Source organism: Aptenodytes patagonicus, chromosome 2 (genome assembly GCF_965638725.1).
Source record: "Aptenodytes patagonicus chromosome 2, bAptPat1.pri.cur, whole genome shotgun sequence".
Taxonomy (NCBI): domain Eukaryota; kingdom Metazoa; phylum Chordata; class Aves; order Sphenisciformes; family Spheniscidae; genus Aptenodytes; species Aptenodytes patagonicus.
Genome location: NC_134950.1, coordinates 99,267,909 through 99,294,614, shown reverse-complemented (window position 1 = coordinate 99,294,614; position 26,706 = coordinate 99,267,909). Strand labels below are relative to the sequence as shown.

The window sequence follows — 26,706 nt, the reverse complement described above, 5'->3', positions numbered from 1 at the left end:
GGTACAGCATCTAAGTACGAAGACGTGAGCGACTTCATCCATCTCTCCATTAGAGGAGAACTTTTGACAATTGCGCTGATCACTTCTCATACTTAAGGGAAATTTCTAGATGTCAACAGGAAGAATTCAGCATCTCCTATGGACAGTCTAAGACATTTTAGGAGGCTTTGCACCCCACCACTCTGAAACCTTCACAAATGCCTGACTTCACACTCCCCATTTGCTGGTCCGCAGCACCATATCGGCCAAGTTCCCATGCAGAGGACACCACAGGTAAGGCAAGCAGGTTCAGGGCTGAGATAGTGAAAGATTAGGACATAAGAATGCTGCTGACCGACATATTTATGAAGTATTTCTTCTCTCTATCAGCCTGACTAATATGCAAACATATAGGCATGTCCGTGCATTACCATGCACCTACTCTCCAGCGTTTGAAGTCTAGATGGCCCTTGAGGCAAGAGTCACGTCATGCAGAACAAAGCACATGTCAACACTAACTCCATGCCATTATAAACATTTTATCAGTAATGAGACCAAACTGGAGCTCAGCAACAAGCTTAACTTTGCTCCTTAGCTTTCACCCCCAAAGAACAGTCTTAAAAGCTACATCCTTACACAGATGATAGAAAAGATAAGGAAGCACATTTATGATGTAATTACGTAAATCATGCCAACCTCCCAGTAATGAACCCATTTCTAATTATCCTGGAGTCTTCTTATCTTGCATGTGCCGCTTGAACACTTGTTTAAGGTGCTGCCAGGGTGCCTGTCATCAGTAGGACAAGGTTGCCAGTAGAAACTTTGCAGCAGAAACCTGAAGACAGGCTTGCATACCTGTCTCTTCATCTCTAGCACCATATTCACCCTCGAGAAAACTATTTTAAAATAAAACCACAGCGCAATTTTGAAAGGGGTCTGGGTGAAAGAAATCAAACAAGAACTCAGAATCAATGATTTCATAAGCAACATAAAAGCAGATTTCTTCACTTGTTACTGCTTTGAGAAAGGAAATGTTTTCTAACTTTCAACAAACAGGCCCAATGTAAGGTTGTTTTCTAGCTTGGTTTGACAGGGAACAGGAGGAATCTCAAAGTTTTTCTTGGAACCCATTAAGATCCCAAATCCAACCTACATGTCTTAATATTTTTCAGTGATTCTTTTAACAGAGGTCTTTTTCCAGAAGCCATACTAGTTTAAGGCTTACTCCTTGTCCTTCACTGCATTTATTTTCCTCACCTTTTACTGTTCCCAATGTAAATTAAAGTCATGGGTCTTTATACCACTTTTAAAGAAGGTAAGTGCATAAATAACCACCAAAAGTGTGCCCTGCGTAAGTCATGTCAGTTATACAATGTGGTGGGTTGACCCTGGCTGGACACCAGGTGCCCACCAAAGCCGCTCTATCACTCCCCCTCCTCAACTGGACAGGGGAGAGAAAATATAACGAAAGGCTCGTGGGTCGAGATAAGGACAGGGAGAGATCACTCACCAATTACCATCACAGGCAAAACAGACTCGACTTGGGGAAATGAGCTTAATTTATTACCAATCAAATCAGAGTAGGGTAATGAGAAATAAACCCACACCTTAACAAACACCTTCCCCACACCTCTACCTTCTTCCCGGGCTCAACTTTTCTCCCAATTTTCTCTACCTCCTCCCCCCCAGTGGCACAGGGGGATGGGGAATGGAGGTTGCGGTCAGTTCATCACACATTGTCTCTGCCACTCCTTCCTCCTCAGGGGGAGGACTCCTCACAGTCTTCCTCTGCTCCAGCGTGGGGTCCCTGCCACGGGAGACAGTCCTTCATGAACTTCTCCAACGTGAGTCCTTCCCACGGGCTGCAGTTCTTCACTAACTGCTCCAGCGTGGGTCCTTTCCACGGGGTGCAGTCCTTCAGGAACAGACTGCTCCAGCGTGGGTCCCCCACGGGGTCACAAATCCTGCCAGCAAACCTGCTCCAGCGTGGGCTCCTCTCTCCACAGGACCACAGGTCCTGCCAGGAGCCTGCTCCAGCGCAGGCTCCCATGGGGTCACAGCCTCCTTCAGGCACATCCATCTGCTCTGGCGTGGGGTCCTCCATGGGCTGCAGGTGGATATCTGCTCTACTGCGGACCTCCACGGGCTGCAGGGGGACAGCCTGCCTCACCATGGTCTTCACCATGGGCTGCAGGGGAATCTCTGCTCTGGTGCCTGGAGCACCTCCTCCCCCTCCTTCTTCACTGACCTTGGTGTCTGCAGAGTTGTTTCTCTCACATGTTCTCACTCTTCTCTCCCACTGCAACTGCGCTGTTTCTGCCCCCCTGTCCCCTCCCCTTCTTAAATATGTTATCACAGAGGCGCTACCACCGTCGCTGATGGGCTTGGCTTTGGCCAGCAGTGGGTCCGTCTTGGAGCTGGCTGGCATTGACTCTGTTGGACACGGGGGAAGCTTCTAGCTTCTCACAGAAGCCACCCCTGTAGCCCCTCCGCTACCAAAACCTGGCCACGCAAACCCAATGCATACAATTAAACATTTTCTCCTTGTCATGATGTGTTTTATTGAGGTATAAATCAGGACTAAAAGGCGATTTAGCACAGACAGGAATTTTATGGAGGGGGGTGCAGATCCCCTGGGCTTGTCTGGAAAATGAGAAACATACTCATAGATGATACATCTCACCGGGTGCAAGATTCACAGGAGCTAGAGAGCACTCCGTCTAGACTGAGATTTAACTTTCTTATTTAAATCAAGTGAAATAGGACTGTGTTGGATGCAATTGCGTAAAACCTTTCTGTGTTGGATTAAGGAGGTTTTTGCAAAGCCCAGTCACACTGAAGAAATTGTGCGGGCAGAATGGAGCATTGCCAAATCACAGGGAGTAAGCAGGAGCTGAAAGGTAGCAAGTGACTCCCTACATTTAGCAAGGTTTTAGCTGCGCTCACTTTCTTTCTTCGACTAAGCAGAAACTTTCCCTTCTCTCCTGTTACTAAGGCAGGTAGATAGATGCTTGTGGCAGACTTTGCTTTCTTCCAGTCAGGACTCTCAATTGCAGACCCTCCTTATTTCTCTCTAGGAAAGTATAAACTGAGGTCAAATAAAAACCCTAGGTTTGCTTGCATCCGGAGCGTGCCTGGGAAATGACAGCAGGATTCAGGTATAGCTTTTTTCTTACTCTCAGGAACTGACCAAAAACACCGCCCTGCACTTGGGCCAAAGTGCTCAGCTAGAAGAGAGAAGGGAAGTCTCTGCCTTGCAGCGCTGCCCGGCAGAGGTGAAGTACACATCTCATAGCCCACCAAAGAGAGGAACAGGATCACTCCATCCTCCATTAGTCAATGGAAAGGGGGCAATCACATTTGTCTCAGTGTCCGCCCATGCAGACATCCCCTCCCACTATATGCCCCAACTCCATATCCGGGATTTACAGAAAGAAGCGTTGGTCCTTGGCTATCTTGCTAGTGCCACAGTGTTTTATTTCTCCAGCCAGCCCTGCACCCAAGGATCTGGGGCACTAGCATCCATCCCACCTAACAAAGACAATTAGGCCAGGCTGTTCTCTGCACAGTCAATTGAAACTGGTATTAGACTGAGTAAGCCCTGGAGATACCTAGCTCTCAGCATCTCAGCTAGGCTGGATAAATTTCAGCCTTCCTGCCCTGAGAAATGTAATTTGTACCTAACACTAGCACCTTCCAAACAACAGCCGACTAAGGTCTGCTCACGCATCTTAATGCTTGCATGGTAATGGGGCAAGGGCAACATCGTGCCCTCTGTGCACAACCCAACCCATTTGGCAAAGCCATGCCCATGCCTGAATTCAGGGGAGCTGCGTAACTAAATTAAATTGTCCTCTTAGCTGCTCATTTGGAGGTAGATGGCAGACACAAGGCACAGCAGTTACTAACAAGCTGAAACAAGTCTGCAGGCTCAGATGGCCCCCACGCAAGTTATATTTGAATCAAGTACCTCCCTCTTGATGTGCAGCACCTTAAAGCACACAGCATTAATATTTTATCCTTATGAGCCTTCCACTGTCCAGCGCTGCCAGCTCACGATACATTTTCTGGAGCACAAGACTCAGAATACGTGCTGGTTTCTACAGTGCCCTGCCAGCTCCCAGATTTTGCAAGAATCCCAGCATTCAATTATTTTTTGTTTAGAGAAAGTTTGTTTTGTTTTTTTTTTTACTCAGCCCTCAGTGCTTTATCTGCTTCTGCAGTTCAGGCAACAAAGCCAACCTACCTGGTTTGTGCAGGCAGCTGCATCATAACATGCCCTTCCTGAGGATGTCCTCATCCCAATGTGTCGTCGGGGATTTTCACGGCACATCCCCTGATGCTTTGCACTACAGTAAACTGAACTGCTCTATGACACTTGTCCAGCTAATCATCCCCATCCCCTGACCTCCTGCCCAAGATTGTTGGCTTCCAGCTGAACATATACACCCTGCCTATTTATTAGGGTTTCCAAATAATAGCTAATCACAGGTTTGGCATCATCAGCAGGTTCTGAATCAGGCTTCAGTAGTACTGCCTGACCAAAGACTGGCAAGGGAAAAGGCCCCTTGCCAAGGGGGGAGGGAAACCGTGATTAATAACTGTATTAAAACCCACAAAGACAGACTGGGAGGGCTGGAAGAAGTCCACGTAAAGAGGGTGAGAGCTGACAAGAGAGTGAGAGCTGACAAGAGAACACAGTACCTTTCAACCATCTGTTTTGTTCCGTACTTTAAAGGTGCAGTAAAATGTATTTATACCTGATTCCTTAGTTTACAAGGAAAGCAAGTTGCCTTATAGGTTTTAAAAGTGGCCTCAGCTGAGCAGCAGTTCTCCCAGCCTGGATTTTGGGGATTACATGTCACTCCATGAAGAATACTTTCATTCATGGAGCCATAGTTTTCCATCTATAACCTCTACTTCCAGTTGACATTGATTGTTTATTTTCCTCTCCACTGAAATACAGGAAGATGAAGGCCTGAAGTAGCAACTGCTTGAAATATATGCAATTACAGAAATATTGTGTACAGAGCTTTAGGTCATTAAAAATTACCATGGAGAAATTAGTGGTGTTTAGTGTCCAGTGAAGCAGCAAGAAAAACAGAGTACCTCATAATGGATCTTGAAGAAAAATACCAAGTGCTTGGATTTTTTAGTTTATTTTTTCAAAGAAAAAAAACAAGCTTCAGACTGGATTAGAAGTGGAGGCAGAAAATACACAAACTTGTAATGTGGATAGAGGGTTTTATATGCTTTCCATTCCTTTCCCATCTGCTGTGCAAGTAGTTCTCAACACACATTGGCCACGGTTTATCTAAAGGAATCCTTCAAGGAAGCCTGGCCTGGGGAGCAGCTCCTGCATTTGCTGTTCTTCAGTGCAGGAGTAAGGCCTCAGGGACAACTCATAAGAAGGAAGTCCATCCCCTAACAAGCCTCACATGATAGAGTAGTCCTCAGGAGATGCTGGCAGACAAAACAAAGTGTGGAAAAAAGCCTAAGCCCACTCTGGTTTACGCCTGCATTCAACCCAGTAACTCCTACACTGCAGCCAGGTGCAAGTTTAAAGCTAACTTAGTCCTCTCTCTTTTCTAAGTATGACAAAGTGTAAGTCAGGCACATCTCAAGCTCTAACCTACTGGAGAGTGACGAGAATCAGAGATACAGCAGAAGGAGACATTTAGCTGAAGTTTGGATTATGGATTAATGCATCTTTGACCAAATAGGGAAGGCATCACTGAGTTACAAGGATGAGTGCAGAAGGGAAAGCCCAGAGACCCAGATGCCATGTTCATCAGCTGCTGAGTAACCAGGTATTTAAGGGCTGGGCTGTTCCAGCTTCGGTGACTCCTCACACAAGTGTTTAATATTACCTTGCCCAATTAAAGCCAGCCTCTAGTCATTACATTTCACTGTTGTGTAGAGTTACCACAGTGTGTATGTGGATCACTAGGATTCACGTAAGAAGCAGCTGAAGTTGTACACTCTTTGTAGCAATATACAGCATTTTTTGGATGGCCGTTTTACATAAACCCCTATTGCATTATCACCATTACTATTCTGTTGGAGAAGGGGAGATCCAGAATAGCAAACTAAATACAGATACATACAAAAGGGCTGGAATAGATCAGTGCTAACATTTAATGCTCGGAACCAACTTTTTCAGGGCCAGAAGCAGTCCGATACTGGGGGGAAGTCAGGGAGAAATCCCTTTTGCTTTTCTTAATTTTGATCTGGCTGAAGCCACTAGTGCTGAACAGCATGAAGGGAAAACCAGAACAACCCCCCTTCCTTTCACAGTTTCTCTAACCTAATCCAAGCCAGAAATACTCAGATTTTTACAAGAAAGACTGATCTATAGCACGCCCAGCAAAGAAAGACGCAAAGTGCAGTGAGGCAGGCCACCCTGAAAGCTGCCTGTGTGTGTGAGCAGGCCCATGCAGGTTAATAGGGCTAGCCACAACACCTGCAGGCTAGGCTCAGACTCAGGGTAAACATTTGCCTTTCAAAACAAAAACAAATGAAAGGCTTTGGGTTGCCCCAAATGAACACAAATATTTTCCTCTAGGAATTCCTCTGTTTTGTTTTTTAAAACTAACAAAGAGCAGGCTAGAAGCAAAGGGGCTCTCTGAAAACACCTTAAAGCTTTATTTGCTTTAATCCTAAAGCAAGAGGATCTAGCATCTACTTAAGTCCCATGAATGCATGCATTTCTTATCCGCGGCATTACAATGCCATTAAAGAACACAGGTTCACCAGTCTGCCTACAAATGATAATGTCTTTACTTGCTCATAACGTCTGCTCATTTCCCAGAATATTTTTAAGGAGCCTTATTTCATTGTATTCTTTTTCTCCCTTCTCTCATTCACGACATTTCCTTATGCTCATGATTATTTATTTGGCATGGCATTTTGTTGTAAGAGAACAGTCAGGCCCTGTGTGCATACATAGCACAGAATTTCCACTTTAAGAGAGCTGGGTTTTGTAATTTATAGATGGCACAAAAAACCTAACTTAAAGAGTGAATAACCTTAAGCCTAGAAAGGTTGAGAGATGTTATCTGTGTATGGCTTTTGGTCAGTCAAATCAAAGTCATATCATTACCTTCAGCTTTTGACAACTTTTGCACTGGACCCCGATTCCAACATTACACCTTGAACCTCTCTCTGCTATTGAGCCTGAAAAAACATCTTGACTATATGCAGCTGGCCTGCTCAAGGGGACTGCAATGCCATCAGCCGTTGCACCCCAAGCCTGCTCAAGGGGAGACAGGAAACACATAAGGTGGCTTGTCTCAGGCTCTCTGCTTGAGAACTTAGAGGCAGCCCCAGCTCCGTAATTTTCCCCCAGACACCCAGAACTTCTCCCTGCCCCAGATGACTTTTTTCACGGTTGAGCCCAAAGCCATTTGCAACTAGTAGAAAGACTTCCTCTTTCCAGTGCGTTGCAGATCTTGCTTGCTGTCACGAACACACCATACTTGTCCAGGCCATGCAGCAAACAGAGGTGCGCTTCCCTTCCTCACACAGCAAAGGATGACGGCAGTAACATGGGCCACTCCTGCCTGCCTACAGCTATGCAAACCCTAGCAGCCGCTACCAACACCTGGAAAAGGAACTGGTAACTGCTTCCCTCCCTGTTAATGAAACATTTGAGCTACAGCCATTGTTTATTCAAGGACCTAATAAAAGATGACTGTGGCTATTTTCTACTTAGCATTATTAGTTAAACAGAATTTGATTGCAGATGGAGAACAGCCATTGTGTTTTATTACCAATTATTTGTTTCCTGGCATTTAAGGACAGATATAGGTTGGCAGATCTGTTCCCTTAGGCTGTACACACTGCAAGGTGTGGCCACGCTCTGTGTTTACAAGCTATTATCACAGCTCATCGTTGGCTTTTTCAACTCCAGGCATGTCAGCAAGACTTAAAGGCTCTGTGTGAGGGAACATGAGAGGAGTTTGGTTTATCTGCTATCAGCCAAAGATTGCTGACACGCTTTAACTATCTCTTAATAGAAAAGCTATCCACCAGAGGCAATCATTACTTGCTTTCAGCAGAAGACCTCAGCAGCCTTGAACAGAGATGAGCAAAAAGTAACCTAAATGGCCTTTATATGTTTTAAGTCTTTCAAGTGCAATGCAAAAGATAGCCCCAACCCACAAAGTTTAATTCGGCTGGGTCATGCTGCTCCCCCTACGCTGTGCCAGACCAGACCCATGGAACTACGCCTGCAATAACGGGGATGCGAGCTTGAACTCTGTCAGGCCCATCTTTCTGCATTAATACTGAGATGCATGCAAGATCCCACTCAAAATTTTCAGCTGGTGCCTATTAAAAATGAGACCAAGCTAATTAAAACAAGCAGTGGGTGTTCTATCAAGCAAATATCTTCAGAAATCTTTACTGGCTCCCAGTATGTAGTGGGAAACAGTACAAAATACCACTGCTGAAAGTCTCTCAGATTTCTTTGCCATCAGATTTCCTGGTTTTCTGGCTTTCCCCTTTGCTCCTTAAGTGGCAGGTGCCCCAGGTTCCCATTCTGCAAGGTTTGGTGTACTCTTCATTTACAAGGACTTTAGTAAATGACAGGACTGGTAGTGTCTTGTAGGACCTGATTCTCAGCGTTTAACTATACTGTATATATACAGCTATTGTAAGAAGTTACTGGCAGATCTCTTTCACAGTGTGCTTTCACCACCTGACAGAGCTTCCCTACCCAGCCTGACAGCTGGAGTACACAGGAACCACTGTATTTGATACAACTAACTGTCCGTCTAATCCATGTGCTGGTTTTGATGTAAAACCAGCTGCCTTGCCAAGACACAAATAACCTAGCAGTTTCCCCAAAGGAGAAGCTTCTCCCTAACCTCCATTGGTTACAGGTCAGTTCATGCCTCAAGTCTGAAAATTTATAGCCCTCCCAGTGGCTTCTAACCCATGCCTACCATAAAGCCATCAAATACCTGCTGGTACCCAGATTACCACTGGGACAGATAAACTCAACTGAAGCAGATTGATAGATCCTCCTTCCAGACTCCCCATGGTCCACGTGACCAATCACTACCCTGAACCTTGCCACCCTCGCTCCCCATGACCGTCCACGAAGTCATACCTTCATAAAGCCCGGAGATACCAAAAGTGCACTTACCTATTCCTTTACCTTTTTTCCTCAAACAGAAAGTTTCAGGGAAAATGTTTTCAGAGAGTTACTGAGTCCAGTTGCAAAATGCTTTCCTAGTGCCATATATAGCAGCTGATGTAGTTAATGCCTGACATAGATTGTAATATTTTAAATACAAAGCTCAATGTTCTGCTGACCCTCCCTAATGTTACATTACATTTCAGTCTAACATCTGATTGATGACCCAAATGCAGATCAAATTTGCAGCAAGTGATATGCAGAACATGTTTTCCAGCAAATCTAGTTAGCCCAACTAAATCCCCCAGATTTTTCTTTCACATGGCTATTTTCTGTCCGGTACAATGGTGAATATCAAGTGCCATAATGGGAATTTTTTCTCATGTAAACCATTTTGTATTATTTCTCAATAATAAGCAGCATAAATAAATTCTTATTTCTCAAGACTAAAAAGAATATCTGATGTCACAATCTACACAATTTGATACCATTAATGAATGTGTTAGGACTGCCTCCTGTGTGAGCTTGTACAATAGTACGGCATTTGTTAGCTTGTTCAATATCATTACAATCAACTTGTAAATTCAGATTTCATGAGAGACAGTTTTTGTTCTTAAGCAGCAGGACTGCTGGCAGCATTGTGTATGTTGTTGTGTGCAATTGTGTGTGGTGTTTTGTGCAATATCATCTGCAAGACTTTATTTTAGATCATCCCCCCTCCTCCCTCCCCAAAATGTGACTAGACTCTCTAAGGGTGAGAATAGATCTTACAGTAGATGATTGCGACCTAAAACTTCATGGGGCCTCAAAATAAAATTCCATCTGTAGAGAAAGAATAAAGAATCAGCTGCAAATACAGCAAGATTAATGTATTAATCATCTGCTGGCATGGCGCGGTCTGGGAAAGAGGCTAATTAAAAGGGATTTGTGGAAGGTCATCTAGGATTACCTTCTACTAAGAGCAGTGGCAAGACATTTGGGTTACCAGTGATTTTTGAAAGTTCTAATTAAGGTTCTAGAAAACAGAAGTTGTACCAAGAAATTGAGTCCTCCAACTTCACCTACACTGGAAATATGCTCTTCATATTAGCTCTGCAAGCATTTATGGCTTTAGGAAACCTGGAGGAGCAAAGACTGGGGCTCTATTCTCTCTATAACCTAAATCCTCTTTCCATAAACTATCAGTGTGACTTCCATTTACATCAGTGATGGGTGGAACATGGCCTGATGAGGGAAGGTAGTAAAGTCCTGCTGATTTTATCAGCTGAAGCATGTGATACACAGAATTTGTTTCCCAGCAAATTAAACTATCAACCAACCAAATTAGGGAGTTGAAATCCCAGCTCTGCCCTTCTGACGGCAGCGGGTATGAATTTTGCCCAAAACACATGGTCTCAAGTTTTTAAAAGGAAAACTAGAGAATGAGTCCAAGGGCACCTCCTTTTCCATCTCTCATCCATTTGGAGACGCTGCTGTGCACTTCAGAAACAGGTGTTTCATACTCCTGGTTTTACCTGCTACCAAGAACAGCTAGCTCTTTCCTTGCATGTAGGGAAGGAAAGAGTTCACTTACAAAACATCTCTATGCATGATCAAAATTGTGTCTAAGAACAGGGACAGATGCAGATATACATGTTTTCAGAAGCAGGTGTCCTTCAGAGTGCCATTTGTAAGAAGAGATACAGGCTGTGTCACTGAGGGGGGAGCCTCCTGTGAAAAGAACATGGTTGCTCCCTCGAGCCAGTCTCGGTCAATCACAAGTGACAGCGTCCGTGCAGGAAAGCTGCGTTCCCACACTTCGGACCATCACTGGACCTTCCGCCTTGGCTTCAGAACAAAAGAAGCCGCATTGTCAGGGCTGCCCCAACCCACATTCTAGCTGAGGAGCAGTGAGGGGTGGTACAGAGGAGTAAATTCAACAGCTAATCCTTACAGAAAACACAAACTGTCATGATAGAGCCTCCTGTTTGGAAATGGAAGCGTCTTACATCCTCGAGCCAGAAAGAGCAGAAAACCTTCCTTACAGAAGCAGCAAGAAACAAGACAAAGAACCTTTTTCCTTTGCTCAGTAACAGCCCACAGGAGAGATACTTCGTGGGTTTGTAATGCCCTGAGCAAAAGTAGCTTCATGCACAGATGTGGTTTGGTGGGATGAACGATGATGTGCATTTAATTCCTATTTTGAATTACTGAAGGATGGTGACTAGAGAGGGTCATCAGCCATAAAGTTCAGATCCAGGTCTGAAACAGCTCCAAGCATTTCAGAGCACAGGGTCATGGGGATGGGGCTTGGGTTTTGCTTCGGGTGATTGGAGAGAAAATGGTCAGCTACACAATTTAGCTCTGGAACCATCCCCGAATTTGTCCAGATTCATGGCCTTGGCTTGGACCCATTAGCAGTAACAACTGTGAGAGAAAGCGCAAGGGAGGAAGAAAAGATAAAATAATGGCATAAGTTCCAGTAGCTCCTGGAAAAAAATACATTTGACCTTTATTATCTACTAACTTCTAACTCTGACGCTTAGCTCTGGTTTTTGCTTTTAAAATATTGTCCCTGGCAGAATGGAGTCTGAAGAGAAAATAGACTCTGGAAAAAGTGTGAGACTCTGGGGAGACAGTTATTTACTGGCAGTTTCACAACCGCCCCTGCACTTCTAATGAAATTTCATTTGTCAAATTCAGTGCAACTTGGTGACAAGCCAACCTTATTCTGCCTTTTAGCTTAGAAACATCCTTTTGGTCTCCTGCTCCCAAGCATACCTTTATTTCATTTGAGAAAAAAAGAGTTGCAGCTTGTAGTTAAAAAGCCGGTCTCAAGTTCTCATGGACACGATTTCTTATTTTAATATGAAAAAGGAGTTAAAATTTTGAACTGGTGTTAATAAAACATGCTCCTCACCAAAGTACTTCAAAGGGAAATGTATTCAGCTTTGGCAAAAAAAACCCCCACAACTGGTTGTGATTTTATAGGGACTCACCACTGTCTGGGATGAGGCCACCTAATAGGAGTCTGGACTCAGCATCCTTCCAATGTAGGATGAAATCCGTAGCTTCTAAAGCGGGGAATGGATCTTACTTCTTATTGATGTCTTTTAATATGTGAAGCCTGGTTTGTATACATAGCTTGTGTTACATTCCAGTGGTGGGTAAAACAGCTAAGCTATTTTGACTTATCCTGGTTAAAATACTACTTTAAGCCCCTTGAAAGTTTTTGCATGTTTAGGTCTTAGGGTAGAGTTGTCAACAGAAACAGTCACAGGTTTTGTTTGGGTTTATGGAAAAGGAGAATTAAAAAAAAAAAAAAAGAGTTAGCACAAACAAACTCATCACACTTCCCCCATTGTTCAGGGAAAAAAAAAAAAGAAAAAAAAGACAGTGATTTATTTTAGACAGCCTGAATAGCTGGAGACAGAGATCTGAAATATGGCAAGGAAATTGCCACCCTAAACAAGTTCCTTTGAGCAATGTGATGATTTTTTTTCTTTCTGCCTGAGTTATGAGTCCTTGGAATGCACATACCATTGATTTGCTTGGTAATTTGCACAAACAGCTCTTCCTGAGGTCCTAAAGCCACTGTATATCCCAGAATGGAAATATTAACATGATACAGAGAAATGGAGTCCGATTGTTTGCCAGAGTCAGGCTCCCTAACCTTGTAAATGGACACAAGCAGCGCTGGCTTCTCCCATGATCAAAAAGCAGTTCCATCCTGCAACTAAAATACATGCGCTGTCACACATACAACGGTGAACATACATACACACCCCTGCCCTTTGCTGAAGCTTGAAACTTCTGTTCTAAACTACCCAAATTCATCATGGAAGCATCACTGCTGTGGTATCAAACACCTCCTGGTTGCACATCAGGTGGTGTGATCATCCTCTATCACATAGGGCCCCTTCTTCTTCCCGACAGAAATGTTGTTTGTGCAATGAGTTATTTTCTTTTGTTAAGGAGGTTTGTTAAGAATTTCCCTTTAAAATATAAAAATAATTGATATAAACATAAACAAACATAAATAGTCTAACACCACAGTTTGATGGGATGAGATTTGTGTGGGTGGTTTAGGTGCCTAACTGCCATGTTCTGCACAAAGCCTGTGGTTTGCATCCTGAGAACCCAGACCTCAGCCTAGAGACACTGAACCCCATTTTCTCTTTCATTCAGCTCCAAACTGCTTTGTACCTAATACATGTTACCTACTGGTCCTACAGCAGGCCTGTTCATGACAACCACCCAAAACCCACACCCAGGAGGAGGCTACAAGGACTATGCCTCTCTCTTATCAAGAGGCCCATCGGCTAAATCTTATTTCTGAGATACCAGAAGCGAGAGCTCAAATGTTTCGTTGCCTGATGTGAAGCAGGCACCTGATGCTGGTTTCCCAAACTCCTAGGAAGCCACCTTAGCCACTATGTTACGTGTTGTCCTGCAGTGGTCCTCCCACTGTCTCACTAGATGGACTTACTTCACTCTGCTCCCACACGTAAACTGGGACAGAGATAACGCAATGCAGAAAGTGAGAGGGTAGATCAGTAACCCAGCAAGCTGGACACTCACCTGGGATGTGGAAGCTGGGCATCAAGCTGCCTTCCAGCAAACATTCAATTACATCAGAGATGCCCACCAAGTCTCAGCAGGGAGTCAGAGACCCAAACCTTAGGACCCCTCTTCTTTCAGCCAGTTCTTCATCTTCTTTCAGCCAGTTCTTTGCCTGAAGAGTGGGCAAACTCCCTTCAAACTCTTTCTCTAATACCTTGCCAGTCTCAGAGGCCACTGTGATTGGCGTTGCTCACAGCCTCCATCCTGGGGATGTACTGCCAGCATCCTCTCATCTGTCTACCTCCTCCTACAGCGGCACAGCTGTCAAACAGAGGGGTCTGCTCTTACCTTTCGAGGAGCACGGTGGGCACCCTGATTTCTAGCAGTAGTGGATTAGGTTCAGTGACTCACACAGCTCAGCCTCCTGTCTAATTTGAATTTAATCTTAGAAAACTAGGGCTGAATGAGACCTCATGAGATCATCTAATACCATTTTTTGCCCAGAGGCAGGGTCTGATATCCCTAGGCTAACCCCAACACATGTTTAGCTAACATGCTCTGGAAAGCATATGAGAAAGGAGAGCCCATAACCTCATTTGGATACCTGCTTCAGTACTTTATGCTCCCAGAATTTATCCTATTTGTCTTATAGTCAACTAACTAATCTTTGCTGCAAAGTTGTTTTCTTCCTCTCCCACCATGTATGAAAGAAAACATTAACTTGGTCTAGAAATACTGAAATTGAATTTCAAAGTTAAATCTTCCCATTGAAGCTAGTCGTTAGTATGACAATTTTGCAAAGCAAAATAAAAGGGAATTGCTAAAAAAAAGTAATCTCTTAATGCTGTGTCACTGTGTATGGGGCCTCCTTTTGGAGCTTTGCTGTGGATGTGGCAGCTCTTTGTTTATTTTGAAGGGATAAGTTAAGCAGTCACTCAAGGATGGGTAGGAAAAGCCTGAGGCTGGAGATTACCATGTAGCTTTCTACTTAGACTGGAATGAAAATAGGTCTAAATCCATTGAGTACACAAAATATGTTTGCATACTTAGTGATTGATAATAATTATGGTTCCCTATAACGACAGTAAATGCCTAGTTGTTATTTTGTAACCTAAGACAAATGAGTAGGGTATTTGTTTTACTTAAGCTGACAAAACTTGTAAAAGAGGCCACCACAATGACATTCCAGAGCACAGGGAGAGCTGTCATTTCATCTGCTGGCTGATAAAAAAATATATTATTTCATAATGTTATCCTACTGAATAGCTGATGACTTGCACATCCCGCTTGCTGGAAGGATCCAAGGAACTAAACATTAGCCAGAGAGTCTAACTCGGTCCTACCTCAGCACAGTATAAATAGTCATGTACACCAGCAGCAACAGAAGAACGAGCTTGTTCTCGAGAAACCCATGGAAAAGTCTGACCCTCATTTCCTTACACAGAAGAAATCACATAAAAGCAACCAAGCTGAGATTCAAAATACTTGAATACAAACTATATGAAGAACATGTGTTAACTGTCAGCCAAAAAGTACCTAAAAATCCATCCTAGTTATCTAGGGAGGGAATGGGAAACAACATGTGGACAGTTTTTATAATGGATGATCATTAAATCCTGACCTTTTTTGTCGGGTTCTGATTTTAATGGTCAGAACTCAATTATGCAGGAAGAGGAGAGATTTTCAGCTGCACGAAAAAAAGTTATGCAAAAGCGCTACCAAACCCACAAGTTCGGTTAACATGTAGAGAAGTAGAGATTTGCAATAACACGTATGTTGAAAGCATTACAGCAACCACACATATTCCCTTGTGCTTAGTTCCGAAAGTCAGCTACTAGTGCAGCCTATGTAAATGTGCAACAGGACAAAATAGCACTTCAGGGACCCGCACAGCTCGGTAAACTTGTCAAACTGGTTCTTAAATCGATCTACAAAATGTCTATCTCTATGTGTGTGCATCTTGAGGGGGGGCGTGTGTGTGCCTGGTTTCCTAAGGAAATGAAAGCTTAAGGGATAACACTCTGTGCGTGTGCATGTATGTATTTCTTAGAAAACTTCACCACGTGCATGGATGACCATTTATCTGAACTTAAGAAACTCACGACTCTTGACTTCCAGGGAGCCAAGGCTGGTAGCTCATCCAGAGCCTAGCCCATTGAGATGAAATTCCAAATTGCCTGCGAAGTCCTTGATGTACATAAAGCAATACCACCATGAAAACCATCTCCTTGCAATGCAGAAATCCCCTTTGTAGCAGTTATGCAGCTGCAAGCTGATTTTGCATATTGAAAATACCGGGGATTTGACTTTGCAAAAGGAGATGATCTATCTGCACATAGAAGTACCCCTGCACATTTTATAAGCCAGCTTCTTTCTGCACTTTTAGTATTTGGGATTAAACTTTGGCAACAGATGTGGTTTGCAGGTCTGGGAGATATTTAATTTATGGGCATTCTCAAAGCAAACTGCTCAGATTTCCAAAGATTTGGAAGATTCATATGTATTTAAAAATACTTTATTGCATTTCTGTGGATGAGTTCCAGATATTATGGTGTCCTGCAAATGCTTCTAGCTACCTCCTTTATGGCAGCCTGGATTTTAGATGAGGTCTTATTCACAACAGGCAAAGGTCCTTTATGGCACTATCTGAGAGAGCAAGAACTGTTTTGCTAGGTAGGACACGGCCTTAATCTTGTTTTGCTAATGTGAACTAATAAACTGCTTCAGCTGTACCCAAAGCTATGATGAGTAATAAACATGAAGTTTTAGTCTTCTAGTGGATGGTGTTTACAGTGATGGACACTCACAAAAAGATTGGTCTAGAGGAATGAGTGGTGCTAGCAGTACAAGCGCTCCCTGGAAGAGGGAGAAGTAGACCAAGAGCTAACACTTCTGAAAGGGTGTAGAACATTTTAAAAAAAAAAAAAAAAAAAAAAAAGAGGAAAACCCCCAGATATTATAGAGATTTTATTCTCTCTCATTTAAAAATGCAGGAAAATATTTTTAAAAGCTTAGAAGGAAAAGGAAATAAAAGAGTCTTTCACACATCTATACTCATTTCACAACTGGAAATGGGGTACTTCCTCAGACTTAGAAACCCCACAGTTTCACCCTCCTTTTATGCATGAGAGAAAAATGAGAGAAATTGGGTAGAAATACCCCAAAATACAAACATGTTGTTTCTCTTTCCAGAAACTAAATAATTACATTGACATAAAGGTCATCTGGCTTTGTTTTAAAATCTCTGCCAGCAAAACTTAAACAATTTCATGTAGAAAAGCATGGGGGTTTTTTTCAGTTTGCCTCAGTATTGTTACCTGCGGCATACAGATCATTTTGAATACACAGAACTTATTTGCCATTGTGTCACTGTCCTCAGGATACTGTGTTCATTTGATTTCATGTACCAAAAATCTGATACACTGCAGTCACTAGCTAGGCTGTCATAAGGAGCTATGTGAATGCTATTTCCCATCCTATCTGCCTGTATTTTCAATATCAGGGGACAACATTAGTAGGAAGTACAATATTCATAGATATAGCATGGAGCAGAAGGAAAAGAAGAAGTATTTTTCCCCATTGTCTTAAAGGCTTCCTTCGATAGTGAAGCAGGAAATAGATAATTTCTGTAAGGTTAATTAAGCTCAGAAAAATATCTTAAGATATACAAGTTAAACAGTTTTGTGTCCTAAAGTAGCAGCCATTTATAAATCTGCATAGAGGAACAACACAATATAGATATATTCCCAAAGCTATATACCAGTTGGATACGAGTGGTTCATATTCCAGGAGAAATGAAGGCTTACTATTCTAAAAACACCTGCAGAGGCAAGGGGAAATTCCCAAGTTCCTTAACACTCGTTTTTTGCTAGGTGAACTGCAATTCTAAGACACTTTCTGAAGAAGCATGAGAAGGTAGGGAACAATGACTTTCAGCAAAGGAAACCTACAGAGGGAAAATGGTGACCATCTTGACATTTCCAGTTCTTCCTTTGTTCTATCACCCAGAAGGGGATCAGGTTAAATTTCTCCACATCCATTTACTGCTTTTTAAATGCTGAACTAGAATGATGGAAAGATTCATAGGTGCAACTTTCAGAAAGGGGGCAAGGGGGACAATTTTTTCTCAGTAGCCACCCAGAAGCCCATCCCATCAAGGGCTAGAGACAGTTTCCGACCAGAAACAGCTGTGTAAACTCCATCTGATTTTTGTCCTTTTGCAGAGGACTAGCAACAACTGCAGAAGCCAAGGATCTAAATGGAAGTAGAAGGGAAAGGGAAGAGAAGTTTTTTGCTTGAATCTCTAAGTAGAGGCAACTGAAAGGTGGGAAGCAGGTCTGGTATCTATTGCAATCTAGTAGAAAGACACTGGACCTTAATGCAGTTCAAATTAACAGAACAGTCAGTCATGGATACTGTGAAAGTAGAGGCCATTTCACACAGCCATTTCTAAAGGCCAGATCCTTGGTTAGTGAAGATGTGTGTTGATTTATTCAAATCATTGGAACTAGGATGATTTGCACTAAGCTAAAGGACAAGCCTCAAATTTTTACGCTCACCCTTCAGTCTGCACTTGACACCAAGTGGGGCTTTATTTATATTTCAGATAAATCAAGTTTTAGGGGTTGTTATTGAAAAAAATAAACAAGAATTTTTAGCCGTTTCTTTTCCTTACACAGGAGGATACCTTAAAGGTGGAATCTCCAACTCAACCTTTCAATAATCAGTGTAATATGGCATAAAATAGGAAATAAATATGTCAAATTGATTTCACATCCTTTTTGTATATAATTTTTGCAAAATTATATACCATATTAATCAACACAGGTGCTTGAGTCAGACTTGGTTACTCTTTCTCAACCAGAATATTTACTTCTCAGTTGGACTTATAAAAGAAGATAGACAATTTAAGATGAACGATTATTACCCAACATGAATAAAGAAAGCAAATACCAGTGCTTTGAATGAAGCATGCAGTCAGTACTTACTGACTGTGTTAAGGTACATTTATTGTACTTAAAAAGCAGGGGGATGTTTTACCATATTAGTTGTAAACAGGATAAACTGTAAAATTAGCATCTTTACATGGGGATATAATTTGCCCACATGCAAACATCTTAATATTCATTATCAATTAGAAACTAGATTACTGAAAGCAGGAATCCTTTTTAGAAGGTAAAGAATCCAGTATTTTGTTATTCTGACTGAAAACACCTCAGTTGATGAGTAGCATCACTGAAATCAGTTATGATACTTCACAAATAAAGTTGAATACCCCCTAGAGAGAGTTTTAATAATCTGGCCTATATAAGACTTCTGTAAGAGCTGCTGTGCGCATCACCACTTAGGTATTTACATGCCAGACTGGTAGGAACAATTTGAAATTTAAGCCTTTAGAAAATATTCAGAGACAAGAATGACCTGGGAGCAGATCCTGAGAGTGCTATTCAAGGGGCAGAGCATTCAGTTCCCCTGGCAGCCTTTGTTCCCCATGAAATAAATTACACTATCAGCAGAACAAAACATTGCTAAATGTATGTAGAATCAGGTGGGCTTCAAACTGTTAGAACCGCTTACTAGAGTGCAAAAATGGAACAACACTGCTGGGTTGGTGGAAAGGTCAGGGACTTTTTCATCTGTATTTGGTATTCTTTGAACTTAGAGAATTATATTAGAGAGAAAAGAGATGCTCGCATGCTAGCACATCAAACTGCCTCGCTGTTAAACTGGGGGCCTGGCATATTAACCACAAGATCCACCCATGAGCAGAAGCCCCCTTGAAGCTCTTTCACTGTTCCAGGAAGAAGCTGCACAGTTGCAGAATGGGGCTGTAAATATTAGATTAGATATAAATATTGCATACTGCCATGGGTAGTTTTGGAAGATGCACTGTGAAAATCCAACTAATGCAAGCTTTTAGAAACTTTCCATTGCTGAATGTTATGAACAGTTTAGCAGACCTGAGGTTATGTTTGAATAAAAAAAATAAGCTGGAGAATGTATCTAGTTCCTCTGGGTTAATGCAAACATGCCCTGAGCTAGCTCTTTGCTTTTGCAGTCCCCACACTACCATGTCTGTCTTGACTCTATTTTTTACCGTATGGGCTGAAATTTTGCAGTAACATCTTCTCTATGTAAAATGTTACCTTCTGTTAGAAGGCTGAGAAGATACCCAAGGTCCGCCAGCAATTACTGTCTCTTAAGTCATCGTACGTGGTCTCCAGCCCTACCAGGAGAACGATGAGCTGTTTAGGTCAGAAGCCATTTTGACATCGTTGTGCATCCCATTAAAAATCCAGATGAAATCAAGACCAAAAGCAAATCGTTGTGAAGCCCGTGTTTCACACTCAAACCAGATTTATGGGAAAAAGGACCCAACCTATGTATGATGATTATGCTCTAAACATTTTCTTTTGAGAAAAAGCCACTTCAGCATAAATGTGATGGTCTGGAAGTTTATTAAAATGTAATGCATATAATTGGTCTAGTTATTTTAATACCAACTTTTCCTTGAAATGAAATAATTATTTGTAGCCAGGTGGTGGTTTTAGGGAAGGGTCACTTTTTTTCATTATGGGGTTGGAGACTGGGAATTATGCAATAATTTCAAGAGCTTGTCCTTAAAGATCAGTTTGCTAATTGGTTGGCCAAATATTTCCTTAAAACTTCTTTTTGGTAGCAGTTTAAAACTATGATTTTGAGGGATTTTTTATTATAAAGCTATTTTTTTTTGTTCTCTAAAGGAGAAGAAAGATGGAGACATGATTTCAGTGCTAGCAGTAAAGAACTCAGTGCTGAGTATGTTCAGCAGTTCCAGTTCTGTCAAATGTAGTGCAGCTGCAGATTTACTAAGGAGCATTAGCAGGCATTGACCCTCTGGCCAACAGCAGCGAGTATGGCGAATGCTCCCAGGATGTGGGTGGATGTTTTAATTGCACAGCTATGCACATCTCCTAGTCACATCAGGGCTATCCTCAGCACCTAGCACAAGAGGTGTCCACTGCTTGCCAGTGAGTGGAGGAATGTCATTAATGTGGTGAGCCCTTTTTCTTCTCAATTTATTAGCAAATCTATCAGGAAGGAGGACAGAGAACCTTTGGTCCTCATGCATAAAGACCCACGGACTGCTGAGCTCCCAGCAGAGTGTTTCCCTCCCTGAAGATATAAATGCACTGCTGATGAACCATGACTGCCTGCCAGCAAAAAGGAAAGATAATCTTCTTTTCTGTGTTACGACATTTAGCAGGATTGGGTTCAGTGAATGAACAAAGCTTCTTCAGTGACACAGCTAGTCCCCACGCAACGAGCCCTGTGTTCCTAGAAATGTGTAGCCCTTCCGGCAGAAGCTTCAGAGGAACCACTGCATCTGCTTATCCCCCTCATTCGGTTTAAGGAGCAGAAGTCCCCACCTACATTTCTCCCATACTCCTGGGAAGTCTGCTAAGCCTCTCGTAACTGAATGAGAATTGGTTGCACAAACTAGCTCCCGTGAGCACAGTGAGGCCCTTTGCAGACTCCAAAGCCAGAGGGCTCAGACTTAGACCTCCTAAGCACTGACAAGGACTTAGCAGATGTTTGGCAAGCAAAAAGATGGCATGTAAGGATTCCTTGTATAGTGCAGCTTTGTGGGTATGGAGTCAAGCCAGGATGCAAAGTCTAGTTAGGTACCTGCCATGGAGGTTGAGAGAGTCAAGATTTATTGTAGTGGCACCTTCAATATGAGCAGAAGCCAAAGCAAAGAGTAAGTAAGGGCTAGTTTTACTAAGCACTTGGGTGAAAATCATTGTGCTGCATGTCTCAATTTGTCCCTCTGTCCTTCTAGTTATTGTTCTATTGTCCTACTGTGCCCAGCGTGCAACTTAAACCTGAGTCTAGCCTTCCTAGCAGGCTAGCTGCAGTTCAGAAGATTAAAACAGTGGGTTTCATCCTTTTGCGAAGAATAATGGTGAAGCATTTGTCACGGCTAGCACCACACAGCAAGCTTTCTCAGAATCCATTTTGGTGCAGCTCTACATCACAACCTACAGAACAGGAAAACCACATCCTTTCTGAATATGAGCATATGACCTAGAAACTCCCAGTGTGAGGTGTGATTTCACTCTAAAAAACCAGAAAGACACATTTTGTAGCTGCAGCTAGCAAGGTAGTTAGATTGCTGGTGCAGAGAGTAGGATATTGATGCAGAAGTTACTGAATCAGTAATGGATTTAGGGGTCTTTTGTTTTTAAGTACGGCACAAATTAGTAGAAACAGAAAGCAACTGAAAAGAGTCATTTCGCTCTACCGTATCTTTGCCTTCTGTGTGCATTCCATCAAATGAACAGGCTTTTTAGAAGTCCTGGGAAAAACTTACTGGCTACTTTGAGCACTGAGATGCTTGACTGCAATGAATCATTTTCTGTTCCTTGCTGGACCAGGGAAGAGGTCACTTTGTATTTACAGGATAAAAGTGGCAGAGGTCATGGCCGCCTAAGCAAGCAGGCTGTGACAATTTCACAATGGATGAATTTTCACTTGGCTGAACCTTAGGGACCGGAAACTGGCCTGGATTTTTCTACTACTATTACTCTGACTACCAAATCGCTCCTGCTCCCAGAATTCCCGGACCAAAATTTTACCTGGAAACAGCTCAAACATATTTTGAAGATGTGATGATTATTATTTTATGTGTTTTCTCCTCTGCATGTCTGGTTTCTGCCAGAAGAAATGCATTTGTGGACAGGGGAGATGCAGGTCTCAAAATCTAGCTCAGCTTTGCTGAGCCAGGACATTTGGATATCTTGGCCATGATCCCAACAAACGTTCAGGGGTTGGATTCAAAAGGCTCAGGCACCCAACCCTCAGCTGTCCATGCAAGGATGGGCATAATGCAATAGGACTTATTGGATATCCCTGCCTTCCTGGAGTAGCAGCTATATGTCAGCTGGGATACCCTAAGATACCTGTCCATAGACTCCATGCTTAGGCAACCCAGACCCATCCCTAGCAGACCCACATTTACTTTTGAAAATCTAGCCCTCAAACATTCACATGCCTAAGTGAACCGAACCTCCAAACCACTTTGATTTTTGAGGGGAAGGAAGACACAGACACGAGAGCAAGGGAAATCCAGCTAGATGCTATTTGCAGCATTACAACACAGCCAAGGATATAATGAGGGAGATTCAGTGAAGATACAGCAGCCCCATCGAGCAATGTCTGTGCTCCCCTATTAAGCAATCGTGTCACAGCCGAGTAGCCAATTCTCCCTGCCATTCAGCTCACGGCTGCCTGTACCTCAGCTGTTTTGCACTTCTTGTGTGATCATGAGCAAATCACCAAGTGCCTCAGTCTTCCTTCCTGCAAAATACTGATGATACTACTACTCTATCTCAAAGAACAGCCAGCAGTTCAGAGATTGCTGACCTACCACATACGCCAGGGAAAAACCTGTAGTAGAGGATGCAGTAAATTTTCTTAAATGCACAGGACTACGTGATCAAATAGGTGTATTACATCTCTGCCATATATAGTTCTAGGTCAATATATATTTAAATACTGGGAGATGTTCTTTTAACCAAAATTTAACCACAGTGTGGTCAGTAAACCATTGACAGACTATAATGTATGTAATCCTTCCCTTATTTTCCTCTGCTAAAAAACACAGCTAAATGAACCAACTTCTTCTCCAGTACTCCTTTTCTCACATTAGTCATGGTTGTGGTCTAGAGATGGGTTCATATTAGCATCTCAGCACTTGTTTTCTAACCTCATCTGGTCCAAAAGTGTCACTCTCTGCAATCAATTCATTTTTGAAACCTTGCAGGGGAATGGATCAGAGAGTCAAGACTAGCAGGAAAAAAATTCAAGAGATGATTTTTCTAATAAAAAGGAGCCATGATACGAGCAAAAACACCCCCAAATTCTTTTGAAAAGAAATTGGCCAACCTGAGAAATATCACAAATTGTTTGTAAGTAAGTAATGGACAGAGAAGGAAGCAAAATTCATCCAGCTCATATTAGCCATCTGGCTCTGAACTTTGGAACTTAATACTGTTATGAAAAGACAGGTTCTTGATTAGAGAGAAGGTAGTTGCTGCTTTGAAGGCTGGACTCACTCTTAAGTTAAACCTTCTCATACCCCAACAGATTTTTCTGTATCTAACCACATCATTCATGGTGAGCATTTAGAATTCATCTATATGAATTCATCTACATGTAGTTAAGTCAGAATTATTACCCTACACACACGAATGCAACTGTCACCTACTTCAATGTAGCTTTACCAGCTGGACTGGTCCCAAGAGGCAGTAATCACTCATAAAACTGAGCAGCTTCAGTACAGCTTGTGGCTTCTCAACACCACCAAGATCTTACACGAATCAAAGACAGATGCAGTCTCTAGGATGTATGGCTAGTTTAATTAAGTGGTTATATCATGTATATCTATAAAAGTGGCACACCTGATAGATTTTAGATTATCTGGGGACACCTGCTAACATACAAGACATCTGAAGTCTAGAACCATGACTATATAAACATGTCACATGTATGTTTGGTTTTGTTTTCTGAGATGCAGAACAAACCCTGCAAGAGAAAACAATACCACAAACATTAAAGCAGAGCTGAAAGCTGTCCAGAGCTGCAGGTGGAAAAATTCCTCTCTGCGTCATGTGTCTTTCGTTGTATCACTGTGCAAAGAAAAGGCTGAAAGATACAGATGCACTTTTTATTTACCCATATATTTGGGTGAAGTAGTGATAAATAGCAAGAAGGAATATAAATTCACAAGTTTTTAAGGAAGTCTCTTATTTTTCTAAAGAGTGAAATAATGAAATAACCACTGTCAACCTCAAAGAACAGAATTGAGGTCAGCAAACAGAGCAGCCGCAACGCCTGAGGGAAGGGGGCAGGAGGAGCACTTGCTACTCACCATATGAATGGCAAGCAAAGAGAAAAGCAGACCTGACCTTTCAGGGAGACCTGGAAACAGCCCCAAGAGCACTGGTCATTAAAACAAAACAAAACACACAAAAAGGCATTAAGAAAACCTCACTCCAATGGGAAGAGGAAGTGGTTTAAGGGGATTAGCTCCCGAGTAACAAAGCTCCACTCTTCTTCAGACTGCTGAGGAGTCCCAGAAATATTCTTCTATAGCATTGATGGGGCTCTGAAAACGGACAAATGTTGGCAACTACTCAACAAATGATAGTAATGGGAGGTGACATCTCTGGACCTCAACCAGCTAGCACATAATTGTCTCATTTTCATGGTTTGTCAAATTAAATTTAGACTTTAGCGCTTTGCTTGTCTTGCGCCGTTATCTCCTTTCCAGAGCAGAACACAGAAGAACATTTACAACTTTACACTGACTTTGACCTGCAAACACAAATGCCAGCCCACAAAAACTAGTGCTGAATCATTTCTTTTCCCACCTGCAACCTCTTTACCCTCTTCCCCTTCATGTCGGTCCATTTCTTCATGAGTGGCTGTCATGCATCTATATCACAGAAGCATTTCAGAAGATTTGGTGGATTTGTACTTGATGAGCTGCAGGGAAAATTCTCAGTCAGGAGCCTTTCATGGTGGGCAACACACACAGTTCCCCTTTTCTGACAGTCCTTCTCCAACAACCATAACAACAACTACAAAAACCACAACAGCCTAGTAACCTATTTCACAAAACTGAAATGTCCTAAAATCTTGGGATGTTACAAGCAGACACAGTGGCAAGGCATTCATGGATACAAAATAGACAGCAGTTTTGCCTTGGCACTGTAAGACTGGGATAGCTGACTAAGTCTTCTCTATCTTGAGACTAAACAGATGATACCGTGGAGCCACAGCCACACTTGAGTCAGCTTTGCTAGGACCGGGATTACACCCTCTCATTCTTTTACTGAAGTAACAGCCTCTTCAGCTGTGCAAACCCAACTCACCTGGAAGTACTGCTATTGAGACCAGACACTTTAAAAGCATTGATGCTTTTTTGAAGCTGGCATTAAAAGTCTGATGTCTTGCTGCCTCAAGGCAAAAAATATCAATCCCTTGAGCTTCAAAATTATTCAGAGATTTAGGCTTTAAAATGGGAGGGAATTTATGGACTCAAAACAGGGCTGAAGTTAAAGTCCCTGAAGTTGGTTAGTTGGTTGTGTGACTTCAGGAGACTCTGAATTTGAATCTAAGACTCAACAGAGAGCAGTTGTAGAGATGGACAAGGAAAGAAAGGTATCAAAATGAAAGCAGGCAAGACAAGTTTCAGTTAACTGCATGGGGACTTTTTGGTATGACTACATGCTAGATTAGATCTGAATTAGTCTGAGTTTACCACAGACTAAGAGGGGATGTCTAATACCACCTACTTCTGCTCAAGCTGGAAATACGAGAAAAATTCCCTCTGCTTGTGGTATTTTGGCACTTCTGGGTTCAGAAATCAGTATACAGAGATGAATAAAAATTAGGGAAAGGCCTGAACCAGAGCTCCACCCAATATCCATAAATTTGAGAACTCATTGCAGATGGTGCAAACTTTGTGGATAAGTTCAAAGGGAGATGGATGCAGGAGAAAAAAAGCTATGATGACTTCTCAAAATCTTGAAAAACATAACTCTTCTGGAACACAGTTTTGTTGCACAAGCAGACAAAGACTCATCAAGGACCCAGTTCAGTGAAGCACACACATACAAATGAATAAGGAAGGACCTGAGCACGTGCGTAAAGTTAAGCACGCGTTCAATCACTCCACTGAACACAGGTCATAGGTTCTACTCCCTAGTAGTCACTTCCCATTTGGAAACCCTTGTCAGGGAGAGAAAGGGGAAGAAGGAGGGTTGTTTAGCATGATATTTTTAGATAGATTTTTAATGGAATATTTGTTAAGCTTCCTCCCACCCCGACTCCCCCCTGCCCGCTGTCTGGGTTTTGTGTGTGTTTTTTAATGGTTAGCAATGCATCACAGTACGGCTGCTGTTTAAATATCTGCCTGAAAAAAATGTAGTCTGTGCTTAAGAAAAGTGGTTTGGCACAAACCGGACATTTTCAAACATCCATTTACCAGATGGATC

General features: G+C 42.4%; 1 protein-coding gene across 1 annotated transcript in view; it reads left to right on the top strand.

Annotated features, from left to right (window-relative positions):
- Positions 1-26,706, top strand: part of NEDD9 (neural precursor cell expressed, developmentally down-regulated 9) — a 79,226-nt gene that overhangs the window by 354 nt on the left and 52,166 nt on the right. The window lies entirely within an intron of this gene.